Source organism: Hemicordylus capensis, chromosome 1, assembly GCF_027244095.1.
Source record: "Hemicordylus capensis ecotype Gifberg chromosome 1, rHemCap1.1.pri, whole genome shotgun sequence".
Classification (NCBI taxonomy): Eukaryota; Metazoa; Chordata; class Lepidosauria; order Squamata; family Cordylidae; genus Hemicordylus; species Hemicordylus capensis.
Window position 1 is genome coordinate 338,091 of NC_069657.1, and position 18,730 is coordinate 356,820.

The following is an 18,730-nucleotide window of genomic DNA, read 5'->3' on the forward strand; positions in this document are numbered from 1 at the left end:
CGGCAAGGGCTACCAGAGGTGCCGCTGCTGCCAGGAACTCCTGGGAAGGCAAAGGCTGCTGCCAGCCCTGGAGCGGCAGGATCCCTCGGCTGCTCCCCTGACCTGTGCAGCCCTTGGCCACGAACAGCTCTGCCTTTAGCACCGCGGAAGCCAGGGATGTCAATCCCGAGCCGCTGCCGCCCTGCGGGGAGAGGCCACCTCCTTTCCATGCCTCAGGCGGCTCACGGGAGCCCCCCGAGGCGTCAGCCTCCTTGCCTTTGCATGGCCTTGCCTGTGATGGGCCCTGAGAGAGGCAGGCAGGAGGACAGCGCCACAGGCAGCGGCCGAGGTGGGCTCCTGCTCACGGCCCACCTGGAGCTGCCACGTGAGCAGCCTCGTGGATTAAAAGGGCCACCCACCGTGTGTGAAGGTGGCCGGCAGGAACTGACCAGCAGTGACGTGTGTGTGGCCTTGGAGGCCGTGGAGCCTCAGTGGGGCCTCCGGAGGAGGAGGAGGGCAAGCCAGCCAGCCCGCCCCAAAGCATTCTCCCCAGGCCACCTTCTCCCCAGGAACCTGCCTCGTTGTTTGAGGAGGCAGAGGAGGCCTCGCTTGGTGGTGAGGAGGCCGGATGGGAGCTGCTGGGTGGTGGCCCCCAAGCTGCAACATGCGCTTCCCCCAGAAGCTCATCTGTGGTGGATGATCCTGATCTGGCCGGCATCTGGGGGGGGGCAGCTCCCCCAGAACGGACCTGGACGCTGCCCCCGCTCCCGCTCTTGTCGTTAGTTCTGAATGGCCAGCTCTTGGCTCGCGTGCCTTTGGCCTTGGCAGGGGAGTCCCGGCTGCTAGCCCAGGGGCCAAAGGAAATCTCCATGTCCAGAGGCAAGAGAGTTCTGCAGGCCACATCCTGGGCAGCGCTGCTGCTGTTGCTGCTGCCTTCAGGCCCTGCTTGCTTGCGGGCTTCCAAGGAGGACCTGGCTGGCCATGCTGGGGAGCAGGGTCCTGGCCCAGCACTCTGGGCTTTTGGTACGGCCAGACAACGGCCCAAGGCTGAGGGTCCTGGGTGCTCTTGCCCAGCACATCGGTGCCACCAGGTAGCTCGCAAGAGAGCTGAAAAGCAGCAGACATAAAGGTGACAGAAATAAGCGAAAACCAAAAATCCCGCCACCATAAACATCAGAAAAGGTGGGGGGTGGGTGGGGCTGGGGCTGGGGCGGGACTTCATGATGGAGTCCAGCCTTTACAAGGTTAACAAAGGTGGTGTCAGCTGAGCCTCCCGAGGGAGGGAGTTCCACAAGGAGGGCGACTCCCACAGAGCACTTTCCGTGGGGTGGGTGGATTCATGTGGGAAGAAGTCAGGCACCTTGGCACCAAGCCATTTTGGGCCTGAAAGGTCAAAATCAGGACCTTCAGGGACATCTCCTTAGTGGATCACAAGTTGACCAAGAGCCAGCTGTGTGAGGCAGCTGCTAAAAAAACCAATGCCATTTTAGTGCATGGCTCAGGCTCATCTTGTCTCAAAATGTATCCCAGCGCCTGCCTAGCAAATCTGAACCCCTCCGCCCGGCACCACCGTCTCATCCACACATTGAGCCTCGCCGCCCCCACTGCCTCCGATGCGACGCCACCATCCGCTGCTGCCTAAGCCACCTACGCCTCCTTTAGGGAAGTTTAGCTTAGGGACGCCCCTTCACTTGTAAGGGAGAATCCTCCAGGGTCCCCCTTTACAAGCATCCCTGAGACAGACCGTGGGCCAGTTCTTCAAACTGGGGGCTGGGCTGGTTCAATCCCAAACCAGCATCCCCCTTTGGGGAGCTGGTCCGGTTCGAACTCGGACCAGCCGAACCGGGCCGGCTCACTGTCGAGCCCGGCTTAGTGACGGGGTCACCCACTGAAGCGAAATGCCGGGAGGTTCAAGACACACAAAAGGAAGTCCTTCTTTGCACAGTGTGCTGTTAATCCACGGAATTTGGTGCCACGGAATGTGGTGAAGGTCACCAGGCTAGATGCTTCAAATTTCACGAAGGAGAGGGCTATCGGTGGCTACTAGCCAATGTCTTTGGAGGGGCCTGCCTGCCCCTGTGTGAGTGGGGGGGAGGGGTGGTGGCGGGGGCTGTCCTCCCCCCCTGCCGCACCTGCTTGGCCACTGCCTGAGGCAGAGGAGGCTGGGCCTGACCCAGCCAGGCTCTCCTGGTGTGTGCTGGCAAGACGTGGTCCCGGCATCGAGAGGGAGACGACAGCAGGTGGCAGCCAAGTCCCACGGCCAAGGGAGCCAGTCTTTGAGCCTGGCTCCCGCTGCCACCCAGGCGCAGCCCAAGAGCTTGGGTGGAAGCAGCAGCCGCCTGGCTGGGGAAGGGGGCTGCTCTCACTGGAGCCAGACTCCCCCCCCGCCCACCCCCGCCTTCACTGGCCTGGGGGTTGTGAGGTGCCCTTCCTGCCTCTCTCTCAGCAGTTGGAGACAGGCAGCCCTTCAGCCCCGCACCCTGCAATGTGGGCCTGGCCGGGAGGCTTTCGGGGAGATTTCTGTATGAGCCAAGCGGGGGGAGACAAAAAACTGAAGGGGGTGGCCAAGGAAGAGGAGACTGCTCCCTCCCTCGGAAAGGAGCCAGGGCACGGTCGACACAGCCCCCTTGCTGGAGCTAAGCCGGTCTGGGTGTGGTCCGTGCTTGGAAGGGAGACCCAGGGAGGCCACCTTTGGGGCCGGAGCCGGAGCTCGGGGGAGAGCCTCCGCTTGGCAGACAGGAAGCCCCAGGTTCACTCCCCGGCAGCAGCAGCAGCAGCCGCAGCATCTCCAGGCCGCCGGGCTGGGAAAGGAGACCCCTGAGCCTGAAACCCCACAGAAGCCACGGCCAGTCAGTGTCAGTGGTCCTGAGCCAGACGGGCCAAGGGCCAGACACCGTGGAAGGCAGCTCCAGATGTCCCTGTGGCCCATTCCTTGGATGATCCCTCCTTGCCCAAACAATACTCCTCCAGAGGAGGCGGGGGGGGGGGGCTCCTGCTAGTGGGCAATTCAGTCATGAGGGGCACAGAGAGGTGCGTCTGGGGCCTGTGTGTGGAGCACCCGATGGCTTGTCTGCCTGCTGCAAAGGGGGCTGTGGATGTCTTGACAGTGCTGGGGAGGTGTCAGCCGTCACGGTGCAGGTCAGCCCAGTGACACTGGGAGATGCAGCCAGGAGGCCCCGAAAGCCACAGTTGGGCAGCTATGGAGCATTTCGAAGTCCATATGGTGCTGCCTTCTACTGAGTCAGCCCCGATATCACTGCTGCCCGATACAGGAGCAAGAGAACTGGAATAAAAATTTGAAATTGCTGATCTTCTAGCAAAAGTATGGAACTTGAACCCACAATCAGGCTCTGTACCAGAGGACTGGAAAGCAGCCAACGTGATTCCAGTTTTCAAGAAGGGACCCAGGGGGGATCCGGGAAATTACAGGCCAGTCAGCTTAACTTCGGTGCCGGGTAAATTGATGGAAAGCAGACTTAAGGACCAAATGGTTAAGCACATAGAAGAAGAAAAGGCCTTGCTGAAGGAGAAGCAGCCTGGCTTCTGCAAGGGCAAGTCTTGCCTCAGCAACTTTTTGGAGTTCTTTGAGCGTGTCAACAGGTGTGTGGACAAGGGTGATGCAGTTGCCATAAGGCTTGTTCTCACGACCAACTTAGGGAAGAGGGGGTCTCCAGCCAGGCTCCCATAGGTGTAACTATAGGGGGGGCAGGGGGGGCACATGCCCCGGGTGCCACTTGGCAGGGGGGGCCAAAAAGTGCCCCCGCCGATTTGCCGGAATTTTTTTTATTTTTATTTATTTATTTATTTATTTTGCAGAGCAGTCCCCCTCCCCCGGTCCCGGCGCCCCCCCAATTGGCATTGCTCATCCAGCACTGGGCGCTGCGGTGTCTTTGTAGTCCAAGTCTCTGACTCTCACTCCCCGGCGCACCCCGCCGCCCCGCCACCAGTCGCGCATGCGTCGAGAGGAGGACATGCACCAGAGCAAACTTCCTGAACAACTCCCTCTTCTGAACAACTTCCTGAACGCCCGAACCAGTTCCCCTTTTTGCTCATTCAAGTCCTTCCTCCCCTATAATCTAACCACGTTTTAACCGAAAAGGTTCAGGGAGGGGGAGATGGGGGGATGTGGAACCTTGTGTTCCACATCCCCCCATCTCTCCCTTCCTGGACTTTTTCACTATGTAATGCAAGCTAATTTAATTATATGTCATCATCAAAATGGATTAGCTGTTTCAGCCAATCAGGAAAGTCTAAACCTCCACCGATTTAATTAACCAGACTGAAAATCAGATGAACAGAGAATGTTTTAATGAAAGGTGGTATATAAATTTAACAATAAGTAAAACTATCATTAGGAGCAATTAGTGATTACTTAAACATTGGTGCTGCCAAGCAATTTGTAAATAAAACTAGAAGCCCTTTGAAAATAAGCTGGAATTAATTGTACGTTGGGCAGGGGGTGAAAGTATATACTTCTAAACATTTATTGTTAAATTTATATACCGTATTTTATGGACTATAAGACTCACTTTTTTCCTCGAAAAATATCCGCCAAAATTCAGGAGCGTCTTATATGTTTTAACAGTTTAATATGTTAAAACTCTGAAAAACTGGATTAAAATTAAGGTGCGTCTTATAGTCTGTAGCGTCTTATAGTCCGTAAAATACGGTACCACCTTTCATTAAAAACAACCCCAAAGTGGTTTGGTTTTAGTCATGGATTTTAATTTTAATTGCTCTTTTTGTCAATGTGATGAAGATTAGTTAAATCTGAGTGGTCTTAGGCAACCAATGTTGCATCTGAAATGCCATTTCATTTTTTATTGTCATAAATACTCTCCAACCAATTTAAATAGCAAAGGTGTATATTATCGCTTTATTCAATTGCAGGGAATCTCAAAAAAGCAGGATTTGCAACTAAGGCAGTGCATATCTTCTCTAAAATGGCCCTTTTATAGTTTTTCTAACTTTGAAATCGTAACATAACACAAAGCATAAATGCATAAATGCTTCCCCCTCCATTTGAAACCTTTTCTGGTGTAAATAGTGCGTGGTTTTGGAAAAGGGGAGTCTTTCTTTAACAGCGGGAGAATAAGGAGTCTTTAGCACTATCACCCTAGTCCCTCGAATTACTTTGGAGTCCCTGGTTTTTGTTTTGTTAAAATACAGTCACTCACAAGGGAAAGTCAGGAACAGAACCAGGGCGTGAGGGAGGGGCATCATAATCATAATCATCATCATTGCATCATAATTCTGATGTTTGAGATACAAGCCAACTTCACAGGGTTGTTGTGAGGAAAAACCTAAGTATGTAGTGCATTTTGAAATTTTTGGTAATTTTTGTAATTTTTTAAATTTTTAAAATAAAAGTTTTCTGAAACATGTGTGTCAGTCAGATGTATGTTGGGGGGGGGCGGCGGGGGGGGACGTGGCGGGGGGGGCGCAATTTCAGTGCTTGCCCCGAGCGCCGTTTTCCCTAGTTACGCCTCTGCAGGCTCCAAGCCCCGAGAAACGGTTGTGTGCCAGCAGAAATGGAGGTAGGAGGAGCAGGGGGGAGGGACCAGGTGGCACCTGCCATCGGGGTAGAAAGAGCGGAAGCCCACCCACATCATGTGCCCACCACTCTATCAAGGGTGGAGGAGAAGCAGGCCCCACACGGCCTGACCCAGAGTGTAGCACGTGGCAGCTGCAGAAAAGACAAATTCCCATGCTCAAGATGCTAAAGGAGGGGATTGAAGACAAAAACTGCTACTATTGTAATGCCATTATAGAAATCTATGATGCGGTCAAATTTGGAATACTGTGTAGAGTTCTGGTCACCCTTACTACCTATACCTAGGAACAAGAGGCAAGGTGTGCCTGAGTGCAGGTGGGGTGGACAGTATGCCCAGTTCCTCCAATCAACGTTTGCCCCATCCAGGCCACCATATCTCAAAAGGGACACTGTAGAACTGGCAAAGGTGCAGAAGAGGGCAGCCAAGATGATCAGGAGAGGAGAGATCTAGCAAGGGCTACTAGTCGGGGGGCTATGGAGGATGCCTCTGACTCTGATGCCTCTAGGATGCCTCTGACTCTGAGTCCCAGCTGCAGGGGAGTAACAGCAGGAGACGAGAGGGCCTGCCCCTCTCAACTCCTGCCTGTAGGCTTCCAGCGGCATCTGGTGGGCCACTGCGTGAAACAGGATGATGGACTAGATGGGCCTCCTTGGGCCTGATCCAGCAGGGCTGTTCTGATGTTCTTATCAGGGGCCAGGAACACCTTCCTTACGAGGCCAGGCTACAGCATCTGGGGCTCTTTACCTTGGAAAAGAGGCGACTAAGGGGAGACATGATCGAGGTCTATAAAATAATGCATGGAGTGGAGAGGGTGGACAGAGAGAAAATCTTCTCCAACTCTCACAACACTAGAACCAGGGGTCACCCCATGAAACTGAAGGCCAGGAAATGTAGGACCAACAAGAGGAAGTACTTCTTCACACAGCGCATAATTAACCCATGGGATTTTCTGCCATGGGATGTGGTGATGGCCACCAGCTTGGATGGCTTTAAAAGGGGTGCTCAGACAAATCCATGGAGGACAAGTCTATCAGTGGCTACTAGTCTTGTTGGCTACAGGCCACCTCCAGCCTCAGAGGCACGATGCCTCTCAATCCCAGTTGTGGGGGAGCCACAGCAGCAGGAAAGAGGGCTGCCCTTGCCCACCTCTTGCCTGTGGGCCGCTTCCCAGAGGCACCTGGTGGGCCACTCACTGTGTGGAACAGGATGCTGGACCGGATGGGCCTTCTTGGGCCTGATCCCGCAGGGCTGTTCTTCTGTTCAGATGGACCGTCCCCAATGAAGCTAGGCAGTGATGTGGGGAGGATGGGGGTGTGGTGATGGGAGCAGGTGCCAGCTGTGGGCTGCGGGGTTCTCCAGAAATGGCCAGATGCTTTCAGACCCCAATGAGCAATGGCAGCCAGATCAAGGAGGCAGGGGCGGAGGTGTAGCTTCTCCTCCTCCTCCCAAACTCTGAAGTATGCCATTTGAAAGGGGAAGGAGTTGCATCTGCAAAAGAGCTCAGAGCCATGTGACTGTTTAGGAGGTTCCACTGGGGATCTGAAAAATGGGTTGAGGCTGCGTGGCCGCTTGGGCTGCTTGGGCATTTGCACCCGGGCCTCCTCAGCCGAAGTCAAACCCCTGGTTCTCCACCATCACCTGGCAGCCTACACAGCACTGCAGGGACCCATGGCTCAGTCGTCACCCAGCTGCCTTGCCAGAGCTTGGGTCCAGCTGGCTCCGTATTGTCTACACAGACTGGCAGCGGCTTCTCCAGGGTTGCAGGCAGGAGTCTCTCTGGGGTACAGTGGTACATACAGTGGTACATCTGCTGGTGAGCTCCAGGCTGGATTGCTGTAACAGGCTCTATGTGGGGCTAGCCTTGTGTGTCGTCCAGAAACGACAGCTGGTCCAGAATGCGGTCGCCAGGCTGGTCTCTGGGTCATCTCGGAAAGACCATATTACTCTTGTACTGAAAGATCTACACTGGCTGCCAATAAATTTCCAGGCAAAATACAAGGTGCTGGTTATTAGCTATAAAGCCCTAAACAGCTTGGGGCCTGGGTTTTAAAGAGAACATCTTCTTTGTTATGAACCCCACTGCCCATTGAGATCATCAGGAGAGGTCCGTCTGCAGTTGCCACTGGCTCATTTGGTGGCTGTTTGAGGATGGGCCTTCTCCACTGCTGCCCCAGAGCTTTGGAAAGCGCCCCCTGATGAAATAAGAGCCTCCCCATCTCTGACAACTTTTTAAAAATCTTTAAAGACTACTACTACAACAAAGATTTGTATACTGCTCTTCAACCAAAGTTCACAAAGTGGTTCACAAAGAAAAATAAATACATTATTTTTTAACGCACCTATTCACCTAGGATTTTAATTAAATATTGTTTTAACAGTTTTATCATAATTTTAAAATGTTTTAGAAATTTAAATTGTTGTGTTTTAACTTTTACTATGTCGTTTATTTTGTTTTAACTACTGTTTTAAGTTTTTTTGTTGTCATTTATTTAAACTAATGTTTTAGCTTTTTGTTTGTTGTAAACCACCCTGAGATGTGAGTTTTGGGTGGTACAGAAGTGTAAAATAAAATAAAATAAAATAAAATAAAATAAAATAAAATAAAATTGCATTCACTGCCCCCTCCTCCATTTCAGGCCAATGGGGGTTGCGGAGGGGGTGAGGAACCAATGACGTGATGAACTCTTAAACACACACACACACACACCCCAAATTTCTCAGTGCCTTTGTGCAAAGCCGCCAGCAGGGGGAAGTGTAGCTAGGGCTGAAAGCTGACCCTTGTGTAAGAAACATTATATGGTGGCTTTACATATCAACAGTTCCTCGATCTGCCGAATAAGCCAGCCAATCCACAGTGCACCAAAAAAGGAGGAAACATTAACATGTCCAGAAAATCAGTCTGATGAAAAACAAAAGCAAATGCGACCGAAATCAAAAACCAAAAGCAGATGAAAACTGGGTTGCACCTTTGTGCAAAAACCTGGGTGGAAAACATTTTTAAAAAACCATATCACAGAAATATTATTTCATGAACGAGAGGGAGAGGGGCTGTAAAAATCAACAAACCATTGCACCACGATTTGAACTGTCTACACCGCACCACGCTGCAATGCAAAAAGGACGGGGCAAGCCTCCTACAATGGAAAAATACAGCTACTTTCCTGCAATGCATAAACAACATTACAGGGCTACAACGCATCAATAAAACCAGAAACGCATCGCAGATATGAACGGCACCCTGCTGACAGTGCAGCGGCCGTGATGTCGCATCAAGGGCGACACGGTGGGGCACGTAGCGGGCACGTTGCGAAACGGTTGCAGCGTGTAAGGCGGAAAACGCCCAGGTGGCTTAAGCAGGGTGAAGTGCAGGAGCCTCTCTTCTGGCATACTTTCCAGGGCTGTTGAAGCGGTTCCTGGACAGGCAAACGGATGGGGCAGGGAATAGCCAGGAAAAGGGACAGCCATGGGTTCATATCCTGGCCGATTTACACTTAGAGGTGCAGGGGGAATCTCATGCTGTGCATAACTGCTTTCAACACGATGCCTGCAGTGGCTTAGATAAACCTAGGCACTGCCAGAGCCACTGAGCATGGGCAGAGCGCCTTATGCCGTCCCAGGGTGAACCCCCAGCAGCCCTCCCCCGTCCCCACCTGCACACTCCTCGAGAACAAGAGAGAAAAGGGCAAGGCCCCTGAATGTGCCTGGCAGGGAACTGCTCTGCCAATGCCGTGGCTGCAAAGCCATTGACGAGAGTGCTGGGAACTGGCAAAGGCCCCAAGGCAGGAGGAGATCAAGCCAGGGGCCATGGAGTGTGAGGGCACCATCCACGCGTTGTGGCGTTCTTGCCCTCTTCAGCCCCAGCTGGACCTCTCCCACACAGGGCTTGGAAGGCCCTTGAGCCCGTCTCTCCTCCCGAACGGAGGGGCTGCGTTCACCTGTCGGGCAGATTTGCCCCAGAGTCCCTGCAAACGATCGCGGAGTGCAGCACACATGACGCGAGGTTTCCACCGGAGCTCGATTGATATCCGGGGTTAAAAATCCGCTTTTTTTGAAACTCGTGGTCAAGCCTGCTGTGTGGAGAATTACGGGCACCTGCTTTGACCTCTCTCCAGGAAGTATTTCTGACAGTTGAGCTGAACTCAGGGGGGCAAGAAAATGGGCAAAAGGGACAAGCACCACCCCAAAGACTGAGCCCACTCTTTAACATTATAAAAAGAGAAAGGTGGCCTAATCTCTTTAGACTTCCCAATTCCAATAAATCCCTTGGATTCCATGCACAACTCTCCCCCCGGCCCTGCACTGAGGGGGAAAATGCGATTTATTCTGGAGAAGGGAGGAGAGATCTAGGAGGAAGCCCTGCTTCTGAGAGCTCAGATTGGCTACGAGCTATTCTTTTAAAAAATCCCCTTGCAGTGCATGTTGACTTGGAAGAAAGTCATAAGAACATAAGAACAGCGCTGCTGGATCAGGCCCAAGGAAGCCCATCAGGTCCAGCATCCTGTTTCACACACTGGCCCACCAGATGCCGCTGGAAGCCACAGGCAGGAGTTGAAAGGGGCATGCCCTCCCTCCTGCTGTGACTCCTCTGCAACTCAGAGGCATCCTGCCTTTGAGGCTGCAGATGGCCCACAGCCCTCCGACTAGTAGCCATTGATAGACCTCTACTCCATGGAGTTATCCAAATCCTTCTTAAAGCCATCCAGGTTGTTGGCTGTCACCACATCTTGTGGCAGAGAGTTCCACAAGTTGATTATGCATTGTGTGGGAAACTACTTCTGTTTGTTGGTCCTAGACCTCCTGGCAATCAATTCCATGGGATGACCCCTGGTTTTAGTGTTGTGTGAGAGGGAAAAGAATCTCTCTCTCTCCACTTTCTCCACACCATGCATGATTTTATAGACCTCTATCATGTCTCCCCGGAGTCATCTTTTTTCTAAACTAAAAAGCCCCAGGTGTTGTAGTCTTGCCTCATAAGAAAGGTGCTCTAGGCCCCTGAACATCTTGGTTGCCCTCTTCTGTACCTTCTCCAGTTCAACAATGTCCTTTTTAAGATGTGGTGACCAGAATTGTACGCAGTACTCCAAGTGTGGTCGCACCATAGTTTTGTATAAGGGCATTATAATATTAGCCGTTTAATTTTCAATCCCCTTCCTAATGATCCCTAGCATGGAATTGGCCTTTTTCACAGCTGCCACACATTGAATAGACACTTTCAACGAGCTGTCCACCACAACCCCAAGATCCCTCTCCTGGTCCGTCACCAACAGCTCAGATCCCATCAGCATATACTTGAAGTTGGGGTTTTTCGTCCCAATGTGCATCACTTTACACTTGCTAACATTGAACCGCATTTGCCATTTTGTCGCCCACTCCCCCAGTTTGGAGAGATCCTTTTGGAGCTGCTCACAATCCGTTTTGGATTTCACAACCCAAAAGAGTTTGGTATCATCTGCAAATCTGGCCACCACGCCGCTTACCCCTGCTTCTAGATCATTTATGAATAAATTAAAAAGCACCGGTCCCAGTACAGATCCCTGGGGGGCCCCACTTCTTACTTCCCTCCATTGTGAAAACTCTCCATTTATACCTACCCTCTGTTTCCTGTCTTTCAGCCAGTTAGCAATCCACACATGTACCTGTCCCCTTATCCCATGACCACTAAGTTTCCTCAGGAGTCTTTGATGAGGAGCTTTGTCAAAAGCTTTTTGGAAGTTCAGGGACAATATGTCAACTGGATCACCTTGATCCACACACTCATTGACACTCTCAAAAAAGTCCAAAAGGTTGGTGAGGCAAGATTTACCTTTGCGGAAGCCATGCTGGCTCACTCCCAGCAGGGCCTGTTCTTCTAGGTGCTTTACAATTTTATCCTTGAGGGTGCTTTCCATCAATTTGCCTGGAACGGACGTTAGGCTAACTGGCCTATAATTTCCCAGATCCCCCCAGATCCCTTCTTGAAAATCAGTGTTACATTTGCTACAGTCCTCTGGTACAGAGCCTGATTTCAGGGATAAGTTATATATTTTAGCAAGGAGGTCAGCAATTTTGCATTTGAGTTCTTGGAGGACTCTTAGATGGATGCCATCTGGCCCTGGTGATTTGTTAGTTTTCAGTTTTTCCAGACAGTTTAGAACATCATCTCTTGTCACTTCTATCTGACTCAGTTCTTTAGCCTCCATCCCCTAATAGTCTGGTTCAGGAACTGGTATATGCTCAGTATCCTCTGCCGTGAAGACAGATGCAAAGAACTCATTCAGCTTCTCTGCAACCTCCATATCCTCCTTAATAATCCCTTTCACTCCCTCATTGTCTAAGGGTCCAACCGCCTCCCTGGCAGGTTTCCTGCTTCTGATGTATTTAAACAGGTTTTTGTTATTCCCCTTGATACTTTTGGCTAAATGTTCCTCAAATGCTCTTTTTGCCTCCCTTATGGTCACCTTGCATTTCTTTTGCCAGAGTTTGTGTTCCTTTCTGTTCTCTTCATTTGGACAGGCCTTCCAATTTCAGAAAGAAGTCTTCTTCCCTTTTATGGCTTCCTTGACAGTACCTGTTAGCCATGCTGGCATCCTCCTAGACTTAGTGGTACCTTTCCTCCTTTTGGGTATACAATCTAACTGGGCTTCTAGTATTGGGGTTTTTAGTAACCTCCATGCACTCTGGAGAAAAGTGACTCTCTTGATTTTCCCTTTCAGCTTTCATTTCACCATACTCCTCATTTTGGAGAAGTTTCCTTTTCTGAAATTCAAAATGTCTGTGTTAGACATCCTTGGTGATTCTCTTCCTGCATATATGCTGAATTTGATGGCTCTATGGCCACTGTTTCCTAAAGGGTTGATGACACTGACATCACTCACCAGGTCCTGGGTGCCACTCAGAATTAAGTCCAAGGTTGCCTTCTCTCTGATTGGTTCCAAGACCAATTGTTCTAGGGCACAGTCTATTTAGCGTATCTAGAAATCTGACCTCTTTGTCATGACCTGACTGTGAATTTACCCAGTCTATGTGTGGGTAATTGAAGTCACTCATTACTACAGCCCTGCCTCTCCTTGACGCCTCCCTGATTTCCTTCCACAACTCCCAGTCACTATCAGCGTTTTGATCCGGAGGATGATAGCACGTCCCCAGTAGCATGCTCCCTTTCAGGCCTTGTATTGTCACCCACAGGGTTTCTGTGGAGGACTCCAGTCCACCTAGGTTTTCTAGCTTGTTAGATTCTATCCCTTCTTTAACATACAGTGCTACCCCTCCTCCAAGGTGCCCCTCCCTGTCTTTTCTCTAGAGTTTATAACCAGGGTTAGGGTTAGGGTTAGGGTTAGGGTTAGGGTTAGGGTTAGGTAACCAGTGTCCCACTGGTTCTCACTGTTCCACCATGTTTCTGTTATGCCCACTACATCTATCTCTGCGTTAGCAACCAAGCACTCCAGCTCACCCATCTTGGCTTGGAGGCTTCTGGCATTGTCATATAAGCACCTATATGCTGAATATTTCACCTGATGTACGCTATCTTTCTTTTGACTCTTTGACCAGCTGGCACATGCTCCCGTCTGCTCTTTATGCGGTTCTGCTCTGTCCACTTCTGTTTTATCTGAATCCTTTGCACCCTCACACTTTAAAGGATGGCTCTTGCCGAATGGGATACTGCCCAGCTCCCATCGGCTTTTCCCCAGGTGTCATTTTAAAAGCTGTTCTGCAACCTTTTGGATTTTAAGCACCAGCAGTCTGGTTCCATCTTGGTTCAAGTGCAGCCCGTCCCTTTTGTACAGGTCTTGCTTGCTCCCAAATGTTTCCCAGTGCCTAACACATCTAAACCCCTCCTCCTGGCACCAACGTCTCATCCACGCATTGAAACCCCTCAGCTCTGCCTGTCTTACTGTACCTGTGTGTGGAACAGGTAGCATTTCTGAGAATGCAACCTTGGGGGTCCTGGACTTCAATACACTACCTATCAGCCTAAATTTGGCTTCCAGGACCTTACATTTCCTCACATCGTTGGTGCTGATGTGCACCACGACAGCTGTCTTCACCCCAGCACTGCCTAACAGCATATCTAGACGCTGTGTGATGTCCGCAACCTTCGCACCAGGCAGGCAAGTGACCATGTGGTCAACACACGGGTCACAAACCCATCTCTCTATCCCTCTAATGATCGAATCATCCACTACAAGGAGGCCCCCACCCCCCAGAGGAGTATCCCCCGTGTGAGAGGATATGGGCTCATCATCCACGGAAGGTGTCCCTTCTAAAGGAGCCTTTCCCTCTTCCTCAGACCGATGTCCTCCTTGCCCAAGACCTTCATTCTCCCTGACAGCAGAGGAGCTACCAGCCATGGAGTGGGATCCCTCTATCACATCCCTGAAGGTCTCGTCCACATGCCTCTCTGTCTCTCTGAACTTCTCCAGATCCACCACCTTGGTCTCGAGGGAACGGATTTGTTCCCTGAGAGCCAGGAGCTCCTTGCACCGAGCACACACCCATGACTTCTGCCCATGGGGCAAACAGTCATACATGTGACACTCTGTGCAATACACTGGGAAGTGCTCCTTCCCCTGCTGACTTTCTATCTTCATACTGTTTTTGTTGGCTGTTTACAGTATTCAGAGATAGTTTATTAGAAGTAGTTTATTATCTGTTTATTATTATCTGTTTATTAGAAGGATAGGTCTCAGCTGTAATGGTCAGCTTTTTAACTGTCCAAACAGCCTTTCCCAAGAATATTAGGGATATGAGGGTGGGATTTGTACTTACGTTCTCTTCTCCACCAGGCTCCTTGTGATCACAGGTGCTTGTTCCAAGCTCCCCGCACACTTCCCGCTAAACTCCTTCAAAACTCCTACGTTCTGTTTGCCATCCCTGTTCGCTATGCTCTGTTCGCTATCCTCTCAGGCTTTCACCTCTTATGTAAAGAGTAGTCTTCCAACTGAGACACAGGATGTGAGTCAAAGGAATGTCAAAGGAATTTGGGGCCTCCCCCAGCCCTAGATGACTCCACCCCCTCCAGGCAGGGACAAAGTAAAACACTGGAGTTTGCTAGCCCTGGCAACTTCCAGCCCTGGCAAATAACACACATACACACGCACTAAGATTTACCCCTTAAAGAGAAACTAGCCCCTGAAAATCTCCCCTCCTCCTGTTAGTTAGTTTGAAGGGGGAAAGGCTAGATGTTTAGAAAAGCTTGCTCCCTCCTCAGCTGTGTCTGCTCTTCACAGAGTAGTCTTCCAACTGAGTCCTCCTCGTTCCAGTGGGACTTCCTCCTACATCAGTGTGCATGGTCTTGTTTGAGGTCTTTTTTTCTTGGTTTTAGAGTTCTTTTGGCAACTGACCTTTTCATCCCTGTGCCGAGCTCTGATTTAGAAATGTAAGGGCTGATTAAGAAATGTAAGGGCTCCAGGAAACAATTAGAAAAGAAAGAAAGAAATGGGAACATAGGAAGCTGCCATCTACTGAGTCAGACCCGTGGTCCATCTAGCTCAGCATTGTCTACACCACTGTTTCTCAGCCAGTGGTTCGGGGACCACTGCGGGTCTGCGGAGACTTGAGTGGTGGTCTGCGGCTGGGAGGTAAATCTGCCCCCCAACAATGGAGGAGGCCGTGCTGGATTAAGCCAGGGCCCTGCACTTTGTCTTGTTCCTTAACTGCTGCCTTTCTTTTTGTCTCCTTGAATTTGCTTATTATCATTTGCATGCCTCTGACTTCTCCTTTCCCCACCCTTTCAATACCTACATGGGAGGGCAAGTTACAGGGAAAGAGAGGAAGCAAAGGCAGGAGTGTTTGCAGACTCCACAGGGCCACAGCCTTGTGCTGGGGGACGGCCTTTTTGTCCCATCCCCAAGCACAGGCTCAAGGAGAGCTCCGATTGGTTGGGGCTAGGAAGGGGGCGGGAGCGAGCATGCTCCGTGTGGCTCCATCACTTCCCCTTCCTCTTTGGTCTCTGGCCAGTGACCCTCCCTCCCTCCTCTCAGTGCAGAATGGGCTTCGGCTGGTTGTCTTTTTGGGAAAAGGCAGGAATGTGTGTAGACTTCTTTATTTCTCTTCCACAGGTGGGATGAGTTGGAGAAGTGCGTGGCAATGGACCGAAGCTTGTGCATGAGGGATGGCTGGGAAAAGGGTGAGCTGGAAGTTTGAGGGGGTCAGGTTCTGAGGGTGAGGTAGCAGTCCTGCTCCTTTTTCCTTGGAAGTGACTTCTGAAATCAGTGGGAATTTACTTTCAAATAAATGTGCGGAGTGGGGGCGGGGGCGAGTGTGGGAACTACTTTCTCCAAAGTGGAAGTGCATGCATGTTAGTAGGGAGTTTACCCTTGGTTTTGTAGAGATGTGCAAATGTCGATGCCAGTTGGCTTACTTTGCCCACAAGTATGAGAATAGATACAAAGTTGGAGAGCTACTTCTGAACAGGTGGGAGAGACCTCTGTGCCTCGATCTCCGGACTGTAGAGTCGCCCCATGGACTGGAGCAGCCGCTGGTGGGTCTCAGTTGTTGGTGGGTGCTGGTGGGTCTTGGAAGAGTGAGGGTGCATGTGTGCACCCTTCTAGCTTTAGCTTTCGAAGGAAAAGAGGAAGATCTTGCCAGGAGAAGCCCACGGTGGTGCTGGGACGCTTCTTCTTTTCTGAAGGGCTGCCGGCTAGTTGGTGGGATTATATCCAGTTTCACATCTTGTGTGTGTGTTTTATGAGTATGTAAGCAAAATACGTTCTTTGTTAACAAATTTTACTTTATTAACGGAATACATATGAAGACATACTAAAGACATATTTATTCAACCGGGCTTTTGCAGGGGTTCTCAACCTTGGGTCCCTAGATGTTGGTGGTCTTCAACTCCCATAATCTCCAGCCATAATGGCCAAATGCCATTGTGGTTGGGGACTATTGGAGTTGAAACCCACCAACATCTGGGGACACAAAGTTGAGAACCCCTGATTTATAGTTTTAATGTTTAATGTTTGCTTTTAAATGATTCCAATTGTAGTTATTTTAATTCTCATAATATTATTTTAATTGTAAACTGCCCAGAGATGCAAGTTTTGGGCAGTATACAAGTCTGTTAAAAAAAACAAAAAAATTAAACTTGAAACCCCTTTACTAACTGCTGGTCTGGGAAACCGCGCACGAAGAATGTAGCAGTCCTTGAAACTTTGCACAAAGAATTTACTGGTCCTTGACCCCGAAAAGGTTGAGAAACACTGCTACAAACAACCTGATTAGAGGAAGGGAGAGATTTACAGATCTAGGTACAAGTTGCAGAATTCTTATATACTTGGCAGATGGAAAACTGATGAATGCAGAAAGAAAAATATCTGCACAGTTGCCCTGCAAACTAGAGAAAGGAGAAAGCACTGGATTAACGCAGGGATGTTCTTAGGGCATGCAAGCAGGGTGACTGCCCCGGGCCTCACTCTTTTAACCCCCCATTAGAATTAACTGGAAGGCCCCCCCCCCCACACACTGGCTGATTTGCCCCGGGCCCTGCACCCCAACAGGGCTCTCTAAGGACAGCCCTGGATTAATGATCGAAGAAGCTTTGTATTTGCCTGCTCTAAAAACAAGTCTGTAAAATATGCTACAGAAAAGGGCTGTGAAGTAAAATTTAAAGGAAGGCACTGTTTCATTACTCATAAACAGAAATTGCTTATGAAAGCAATTTTAGAAGAGAATGGATTGTTTGAAGTAGAATGTGTGACTGAAAAAGCCAAAACTGCAAAAGAATGCACACAGAGAGGATGTCTCAATCTGCTAGGCCACAGAGTTGCCCAAATGATATGTCAGGCTGAAAAGTTGGATTTGGTAAAGGGGTCAAAAAATAGCTCCCTGCAGAAATGAAACAAAGTGTACAAGCCATGTAAGAGCAAAGGCATCGTGGCCTGATTTTCTCATCTGTAACCAAAGTTGTCTTCCCAGATAGCAGATAGCAGCTGGGATGGAAGCCCACAAGCAGGAGAGGCTTATGGACTCCCCTCTCCCAGGGCCCTTGTGCCCCGGCAACTTTCATGCAATAAATGGCATATTGCCCTTGAATGAAGCATGAAAACATCCTGAGCAAATGTGCTCATTGCACGTATCAGAAACACAGAGGCCAAGGGTAAAAGATGGTCAGAGAGCAAAGTAAACCACACACACAGCAAGGCAGTCTGCAGGGATTCATGGCAGAGAGAACAGTAATGAATTATTTCTTATTGGTGCCATACTTTTCAGCAATACATTCCCACAAAGTGGTTTTAACATCAGAGACATTACAATCAAACTTACAAAAATACGAAGATTTCTTAGACATGCAGAGCAGAACAGCAAATAAAACACCTTTGTTGCAGAGGAAGGTGGCTTTTAGAATGTGCAGGAGCTTTGAACCCAGCCGAAGAGAGCAAGTCTTTCCTGCAGCAGTGAGCTCCGTTCCGTTGTCCCAGTGAGCTCTGTGGCTTCCAGGTGAGCACTTGCCAGGTCACTTGGAAGCCAGCTCAGCAGCAGCAGCACTCTTCTGCATACCGGCTTCCAGCCCTCCAAAGCTCTCTGAAGGCAAATCTCAGACAGGGAGGATGCTGACGCTTTGTTCCACAGAAAGGAAAGAAAGGGGAAATCTTTAGCTACCAACCACTACTCAGCCACAACAAACAGTAAGGGGTAGACAGGGAGATATTGGCAAAAAACCCTGCCTTAGGCAAATGGCAAATTCACACAGAGAGAAGAGCTTTAGGTCAGGCCGGGTTCCTAGCTGCAGCTAGAAGGATGGAGAAACTTTAAAGCAAGCAAGTGGTTATTGGGGCTGTGAAATAGGGAGTTATCTTACATCCAAAACGTGTGTGGGGGGGTGCCCCCTCTTGTGCTCCCCCCCCCTGGACACCCATGCCCACAGGATGCTAATATCTCTCCATCATCTTTTCACTCTCACCACCAAGAGGTTATCCTACAAACGTCTTGCGTGGCCTGTCCTGGGCCCACCCCTGTGCACTCTCAGTGGATTCACAGAAACACATGAATTGCTGTAATTACAGTGAATGTTCCCAACAAATTAATTGTCATCAATCCTGTAGGACGGCTTTTCCTGTGAACTGCATTTCAATTAATTGATGCTTATAAGGACACTGTACCAGCCTTGTTAAAGGAATGTGCGCGCACACACAGATTTAGCATTCCTTCAAAAATCTTTTGTGTTCACATGATGGCTGTGTAGATTAATTTGCTGTTTGCTTTGTTCTAATCATAATCTA